Source organism: Limulus polyphemus, unplaced genomic scaffold (genome assembly GCF_000517525.1).
Source record: "Limulus polyphemus unplaced genomic scaffold, Limulus_polyphemus-2.1.2 Scaffold2585, whole genome shotgun sequence".
NCBI lineage: Eukaryota > Metazoa > Arthropoda > Merostomata > Xiphosura > Limulidae > Limulus > Limulus polyphemus.
Window position 1 is genome coordinate 40,487 of NW_013668195.1, and position 9,340 is coordinate 49,826.

A 9,340-nucleotide genomic window follows, 5' to 3' on the forward strand; every position below is an offset into this window, starting at 1 on the left:
ATTGGGCTACTCTTTTACCAACGAATAGTGGGATTAATCGTCACATTATAACGTCCTCACGGCTGAAAGGGCGAGCATGTTTGGTGTGACGGGGATTCGAACCCACGACCAGCAGATTGCGAGTCGAGCGCCGTAACCACCTGGACATGCCAGTTGATAGTTATACTAAAATACATACATATATATATATATACATGTTAAAAGTTTTTAACTCGAAATTTTTATAGCTTACTTCGTTGTTTGTAATCTTTTTAAATGCTTTTACGGATAACTATATCATATATTTATATACAGAAGTTTAGTACGTTAAATTGAAACGATTTTGGAATCTCTCCACGTCGTTGCAGTCCATGTTGCACGTCCGGTCATGCTTTATCTCGCGACTATAATATACAGTTTCTATTGACAAAAGATAGATCGTAAAGTTATCATGTACAGTACGTACCATTCTTCCCTGTGACTTTACATAATCCATCTACTCTACGAGGATGATGATTTCCCAGTGCCGTGTCAACATTTATATTGCAGTGACTTGACCAATATCTCTTCGTTTCACTGAGTTTCACTGTCCAGCTACTTGAGGTATGTGATGGTTGAACAGATATGTCATGGAAGCAGCTTGTGTACACATGACTTATACACAATATTATGAATCACCTCCTCTGATAATAGAAATAGAGTTTGGAAATATATCTAATATAAGAAACGGTGCGTTAGAAATTATATAATATTAAACTTATTTTCACACGAAAGTATCTACGGATGTATTGATCATGTGTAAACACAAACGTTAGTAGAAATGTTGCTTTATCCAAGTGTTTATATTTATAGTTTGTGTTTTGTATTCAGAAACTACTGAAAGCATTTCTAAAAAAAATATTGCTCAGGATAGATATAAATAAATGGATTTGACCATTAATCTTAACGTTCACCCGCGTCCACAAAGTGGGGAGTGCGTTTTTGCTGCAAAAACCCGAGGGTTTATTTTGGACACCCAATCCTTATACATGTATATATAGCGAAGACAAAGTACATTATTGCACAGAAGTCTCCCACAGTTTTCAGTTTTGGTGTTCGAGACAAAACTATTTGAAAAGAAATATTTTGGGTCATTTCCTCTTTTTTTTTGGGGGGGGGGGAGGGTACGGTAGCATGGTGGGAAATGTATTATCCGTTTTTTTCTTTTTCAGATACAGGAAGTTTATAAACCTTTTGTTTCACACGAAGCGTGTGCACTCTTAGTAAGGTTTGTTATTATTCTAACATGGTCTTAAAATGATAACTAGAGCTTGTATTTTGGATATATATTTTTGAACTTTAAATCTCGATAATATCTGTCCTCTAATGCTTTTATAAAGAAAATATCACCGCTATTTTCTTCTTTTGAAGTTCCACGGTTTCGGGGGTTAGCCACATTTGAATGGGCACGGCTACAACTGCGTCTGCACACGTGAGGCAGGGCTGCCGCGACACGGCCGCAGCGTCCCCGCGGTGGGAACGCTACAGGACACCCCACAATTCCGCTTTTGTTTGTGACTCAGGCTTAACGCAGATGGCGCGTCTTTTCCACTTTCTAGACCTATCAATCAATCTAGCAATAGCTAACACAAAGCAAAGCCAAGTGTTTTGAAACTGTTTCCCCTATTGCTAGATTTCATTGATTCTCGTCCGCAAAAGAGTAAGCTTCTGCTACACCTATTATATAAAACCCTGGGTAATGTAGCCCCTCTTTTTACGAACGCGATATATGTACTGTATACCTTTCCTAACTATTTTCTGTAACAGCTGGATAACTTTGGCTTTTACGAGAAACAAATTTGAAAATATAGACTTTGTTCTCTCTCTGTTCGTAGAGGCGTGGGCAAAAACTAATATGTATAGACTATATATGTATATATATATATATATATATATATAATCTAAGAAAAAAGAACAAAGGAGGGAACTAGAATGATATTATGAGAAATGCTTTGTTGTTTTTTAATCTGATTGGTCTAGAAAGCCTCAGAAACATCGGCCGAACCATTAATTATGAAACATTTCATCAATTTCATTCAAACCATAGGAAGTTAAATAAGCTCTGATCCAGGGGCTAACTAAGAATTAACGTAAATTTGGAGATCGTTCTCTACTTATACAGCTGAAATTTCGACCTGTGACTTTTTTGCCCTAACGTTCAAATGATGACAAGACAATTCATATTTGGAGCACTATGCCATTTTTGGTCAATTTAAAATGAGACACGAATAAAGAAAGAAACAGTCAAGTTAGCTTAGTTATATAGACTTGACTGACTGAACAGCCACTCGATGAGGTTAAACTAAAGGTTACTGGACTATAATGTTGACCCACGCTTGCTACCCGGATAATCAACGTTTGTAACTTTGACCTTAAAATTAATCTCATTTTCGTATACAAATCGGTTATTATGAAATGTCACGTATATATCATTCTTATTTTGAAAACAACATAGAAATGTCACGGAACACAGCTATTACTTTCAGTCCTGGTAACAAATACTAAAGGAAAGGCTTCAAATGAGTGGTTCATTAGTGCGCATGCGTACCACGATGTAAAAAAAAATGTGGACTGGATCTTTATTTCGCGTGCTAGCGCTCTGCGGACTGTAGATTGCACAACATTAATTGTTTTGAAAATTTTCGTTTGAGTTTACTTATTGATATTAAGTACTCTTAAAAAACACGTCTTTTACGCTAAGGACGAATGCCTATTTAAGGAGGTATAATCCAGAATCAACTAGTCGAACTGTTACAACTAGTTACCTTTATGTGCTTCCAATACAGATATTTTTACTTCCTTCCGTTACATAGACTTGCCATGAGAAATTCGCTATGTGGCACACCAGTCACAATTTTTTATTATTATTTACACTCCATAGAACAGCATTACTTAAGCACTTCCTCAAACAAGCCTTCATTTTGGCTTAGATGATTTTTGCGGTTTTACTTGTCAAGATGAAAAATTAAAATTCCCTGAACACATAAACAACAGACATAAAGGTGAACAATTTACAGTAGAAAATGAATAACTACATAATAAGCAATATATATATATACTAATTTTAACATCACACAACCTTCTTCACTCCCAAGGCTTCACCAATAAAATTCATAGAAAAAAACACATACAACAAAAATTTGAAAACTGAGCACCCTAAAAAGCCTCCTAAATTTAGCGTACATAATATTCAACACAGAAATTATCGATAAGGAAATTACCCACTTAACTCAATGATTTACTAACATAAATTATTTCCCTTTCACGAACTATTAACGAATTTAATAGAAAAAGAAATGTAGATAAGATTTGTTTAAGCAATAAACAACCCCCTCCCTCACAAAAGAAAAACAACAAAAAACACTCCACAAAATGAAAGAAACTTAATTACTGGCACTATTTCGTATATAGAAAACCTCTAACAGAAATTTGAAAATATTAGCACGTAAATATAACTTTAACATAACGACTAGATTACTTTTAACTCCTGAAATACAAATTAAACTCATGTTAAGAAAATTATGTAATGAACCCATCCCTCCAGGAAACAATTACAAAATACAGTGTAACAATTGCCTAGGTTTTTACATAGATGAAACATTAGGTTAAAAGAATACCAAAAAACCCAAATCCCACGACAATGAACACAAGAACAAAAAAAAAAAACAGTTTTACAAAACAGAATGCCATCATATTAAAACTAAAACCAAATATTAACATCAGAGAAGCTTACTAAGTGTGCTTCCGCAGGATACCCGAAAGTGTTCTGTTTCAAGAGCAAATAAAACCAAAAATTAAGAATAACACATTTGTTTTCATTTCTTGCTTTTGAAGTTCATATGTCATGCTGTGTTGTAGCCTAAAGAGTGCTTAATTCTTCTCGTGATTCATGGCATGCGCACGTTTTACTGACGTCACGACAGTACAAGTTGTAATGTTAAGCATCTCTTATGTGACTTTATTTTAGTGTCTATTGACAGACAACTCACTACTGTATAGTGGTGCGAGTGATCAAAACAGGTGACCCCTCCAGGCGACCTTCGTCCCCCTTACGGAGAAATGCAACTATATGTTTTTGATCATTACTTCCCTAACCGTTCCTAATCTTACCCAAAGTTTTTGTATATCTTCAGCATATTTAAATTCATTTTTTTTGTATTATCAACATGTTTTTAGCCATAGATAAATAAATTGTCAATTCATGCGTAACGACATGCAAACTATCGTTTCTTTTACTAAATACATTGTCCACCCATTGTTCTATTGTTGAATGTTGATTTAAAACACAGAAACTTGTGTACTTATCAAAACCTGTGTACTTGAGACCAATGATGGAAACGCGGTATCTGTTGAAATATGAAATATTCTTCACTGTAAAAGTTATAACTTGTAAAAATATTAATTGGTTTGTCTTGGCTTTTATTTAGCGTGGTCCACGGCTAACAGTGGTTTCTTTCTGTTAGACTGCTAAGTTTCAATAAACCGTCAGAGCTTGTGGACGACATTACTGCCTGTGACTGCTTTCATTTATTTACAAACGCTAGAACATTGCCAACAAATATTACTTGCTTATTTTATGTTAAATAATGTGTGTGTGTGTTTTTTTAGTTCGATGAAGACCAAAATAATTCAAATGGTTCACTTATGATAACTGTTCTTGTTTTTTTCGACTTCTGACCAAAAATGATTTAATAAACTTACACATTTCTTCCATCTGCGTTTGTTGAGTTTTATAGTGCTGGCTGACTGATTCTTTTATTAATTATTTATAAAATAGTTCAATGCGTATTTAAATGCCAGAGTACATAGTTGCCTAAATGGATTTTTCAGTTCATAATATATTTTCTCACTGCTAAATGCCGTATTATAAACTGCAAGAAGACACGAAGCAATACTAATATGTTAATTTACCCATCACTCTTTATAACATTGTTATGCATTGTTTATCATTATTTCTTGGTGACAAATTACCTATGTAAAACATAAATACCTTTTCACCAGCACCCTTCATAATCAGACGGTTTAAATACCTTTTCACCAGCACCCCTCATAATCAGACGGTTTAAATACCTTTTCACCAGCATCCCTCATAATCAGACGGTTTAAATACCTTTTCACCAGCACCCCTCATAATCAGACGGTTTAAATACCTTTTCACCAGCACCCTTCATAATCAGACGGTTTAAATACTTTTTCACCAGCACCCCTCATAATCAGACGGTTAAAAGGAGTAATTATTGCTCGTCAGTGTTAAAACACTAAAAACTATCATGTTATATACACACACACATATATGTTATGATTTATTATATTCTGGTTTTTGAATAACAATTTTTAGCAGCTGATTGGGTTTTATCCACTTCTAATAGGCTGGTTTATCAAATCTATATCATAAATAATAACTATCCATATTATATAAACTTTTCTATTATAGCTTAACTAAAGATGTTTAAGAAATGATCCCATTTATTCGTTTGTTTGGATGTTAAGTTGTTGTATTAGTTTTTGGGGAAAGTGCTAACTGAGTGGTATGTTTGTGGCTAAATCACTTGTTTCTAGGGGTGCTATTAAAGTAATGAATAATATATATATATATATATATATAAATTTAGTTAATAATCGTTTATTGAAACAGGTTTAAGAAATTTTTACAATCTATTACAAAAAATCAGCTAAATTTTATCTTTAAGTAATGTTAACTAAAGTTAGGTATGGAACTCTGCAAGACATAATCTTTCTAAAAACATAATATAAATAAATGGATTCTAGAAAAGAAAAACCTTAACATCAGCGTCATTGTTAATCATCAGTAGAATACAGAATAAAAAAGAACCTTTTTTTCTATTAGAATCAAATGAAAGGTTTAATGTGCCATAAGATGAAACGCTCCCATTAAATCTTTCATTTCTGACAGCTGAGCGATTGAGAATAGTCGATACGAACTACTGGCTTGCTTTATCCTGTAGACTATTGTTAAACAGCCATAGCCACGGATACATGCGTTAGCTGGGCTGTCTTTTCTGGACTTTTCTATTCTACACAGTAGCTTTTATTCAACACGTGACAGCTACGAGGCTGAGAACGGTCACATTCCGCACCTTAACCAGCAAGCATGTTTTGTGGCACCCCTCTAAGGGGACTGAGATTTAACCTACGAATAATTTCAACAGCGCACCTCTAAGGACACAAAACTCCCACAATGTGCAATATAGATGTGCAGTTACTCAACTCTGAATGTAATACAGGCCTTATTTATTGCTCCTTTTCTTCTTGTTGTGTCCTGTGCAACTTTTTGCTTTAGAATTTTAGACGAAAGACATCTCAATTTATCACGGCTGTCCGAAATATTGAATAAGAAAATACATCTAATACGAATAATTCTATAGAATATTTTCACTGATTATTTGCCTGTCCGTCCATCTGCATCTTTTTTTTCTGTCTCTAACTATCCGTTCTTGTCTCTCTTTCCTTTTAATCTGTTTATGTCAATCTTCACCCCTCCTCTCTCTCTCTCTTTAGCTATATTTTCCAGTCTAATCATGTGTTTCCATTTCTCTCTCTATCTTTAATGAGTTGTTTGTGTTTATCTAGCCTGGTTTTCCTCTGGTTATCTATCTATTATTTGTGCTTCGCTGCGTAACTCTTTTATCCTCTTTATCTGATTATCTGGTTGAGTATATACAATAAATAATATAACGGTAATCAGTACAGTCAAAGTTAAACAGCTCTTTATGTGTATCTAGACTATTAATAATTTATTTTCTTCTCCAGCTGCTCAATAAATGGATCATTATTCACATACACACACACATTTATCCTAAAAAAAGTAAAAGTTTTAACATGAATAAGCTTCCTGACTAGTGTTACAGAGTTATTAACTTTTCTAGAAGGTTTTATTCTGCTTTGTATTACAGATCCACGTGATCAAAACATGCAATATGTGAAACACGTAAACATTTCAGTCAATACTGACTTTTATATACATCTTAAAGTTCCTGAAACTCTTTGTATTCAAAATTGACAAGTAATCAGAATTATTTGTCAATGTCAGTTTTATGGTCTAAATATTTTGTAAACGTTTCTCTCATTTTTTAGGACATTTATAGCTATATTTGTACGGGAACAGTACAGTTTAGCTAGTGGCAGCTTTTGGTTGTTGAGATCACATTCAATCACATGTTAGCCAACCCAAACTCAAGCAATAAACGAAGGACCATCACCTGTGGCACCTATCGGTGCACTTATTACTTACTTTGACACAAGTGTTTCACATCTTTTACAAATATTTGAAAGTAACATATTACACACATACACACATATATATATATATGTCAATTCAATCTACAGTTAATGAGAAAAAATAATTAAACCTTTCGACCTTCGGAGCCTTTGAATTAGGCATTTTTTATCAACTCGGTTTGTTAAAATTTAACTACTCTCTAGCTATAGAAAGTATTCTTATTTTAATTTCTTTGCGCTTCCCACTAGTCAAAAATGTTTGAATTCATGATTTGTCTTTTTTTTTTTTTAATTTTAGGTGTATCGAATTTTTGAATATGTAGGCTCCACATATGTCTAGGTATGTAAAAGGATTGGACTTATTCAGTTTTAAGGCCTCCAAGTGCACAGCGGTATGTCTGCGGGCTTACAACGCTAGAATCCGGGTTTCAATACCCGTGGTGGGCGGAGCACAGATAGCCCATTGTGTAGTTTTGTGCTTAATTACAAACAAACATTTTTAAGTTACTGGTATAATTTGGTGGTGAGAATTACATTTTTATCTTTAGTACTTCTTATGGTTCAAAAGTTGCAACTGTTGCAAGTTTTAAATTCTATATAATTAAGTTCAAATAATTTCAAGTTGATCAAAGTCAAGTAAACCCAAGGTCTTGCATTGCAGGCATACGTGTATATGTTATGGACATTAAGCAAGTTAACGTATTCTGGTCTACGGCACTCTCTCTCGTAAAAATATATTAACATTTTCTAGGTTTTACTGGTAGCTCGAGCTATTTGAATCCCCATCACCGAACATGCTTACCCTTTCAGTTGTGAGAGCGTTATAATGTGACGGTTAATCCCACTATTCGCTGATAAAAGAGTAGCCCAAGAGTTGGCGGTGGGTGGTGTTGACTAGCTACCTTTCCTCTAATCTATTACTATCTATTACTGCTAAATTAGGAACGGCTACCGCAGGTAGCACTCGGGTAGCTTTGCGCGAAGTTCAAACCAATTTCACGAATGTTACCACATTCGTGTGATTAAAACATATCAGGAATATAGCGACAACCGAATGTTCTAGAAATATTTCATGTATTGAATTTAAGAACAATCGTACACTTGATTTTCGAGTTGTGCCTTTTGGACTTTTAATGACTGATGATAAATAATAATAGCTAAAATAAAATATTATTTTTTGTGACGTTCAATAAAATATTATTCTATTTCATAATGACAGCCAAATTAATTTGACCTGAGCGTGACCCAGTTATAAATTTGCAGGTCCAGCTTTCGAGTCTCGTTTTCTCAAAAAAAAATATATATATTGCTCTGGCCGCACTTAGAGGCTGTGGGAGCGTTATAAGGGTGACTATTCGGTTCAACAAGTGTAGTTCAAGTGTTACCAGTGGAGCTGTTGACTAGCTGCTTTTCCTTTGGACTATCAGTTCAAAATTAGGGGCCGCTGGCGCAGATGGTCCTTAAATAGCTTTGGATATTCAAAATATAACCAAACAAACTAACTGATTTTTTTAAGTGAAGCCTTCATAATAAAAACAGATAATATAAAAATGTCTTATCTATTTCACTTTTAGCTGTTCTTTTCTAATTTGGTTTGTTAATTGAATACAAACATTGATGATGTATGCTGTAATAACTGACAAATGGGTTGGTGAATAAATGGAAAAATGTGATCAGAGATGAAGGAACCAAGAGGGCTAAACAACGTTAGAGCTTACAGAATCTGCCATCCTGTGTTTATTTGGCGATCAGAGATGAAGGAACCAAGAGGGCTAAACAACGTTAGAGCTTACAGAATCTGCCATCCTGTGTTTATTTGGCGATCAGAGATGAAGGAACCAAGAGGGCTAAACAACGTTAGAGTTTACAGAATCTGCCATCCTGCGTTTATTTGGCGATCAGAGATGAAGGACCCAAGAGGGCTAAACAACGTTAGAGTTTACAGAATCTGCCATCCTGCGTTTATTTGGCGATCAGAGATGAAGGAACCAAGAGGGCTAAACAACGTTAGAGTTTACAGAATCTGCCATCCTGTGTTTATGTGGCGATCAGAGATGAAGATGGCTCTAGAAATGTGCTATTT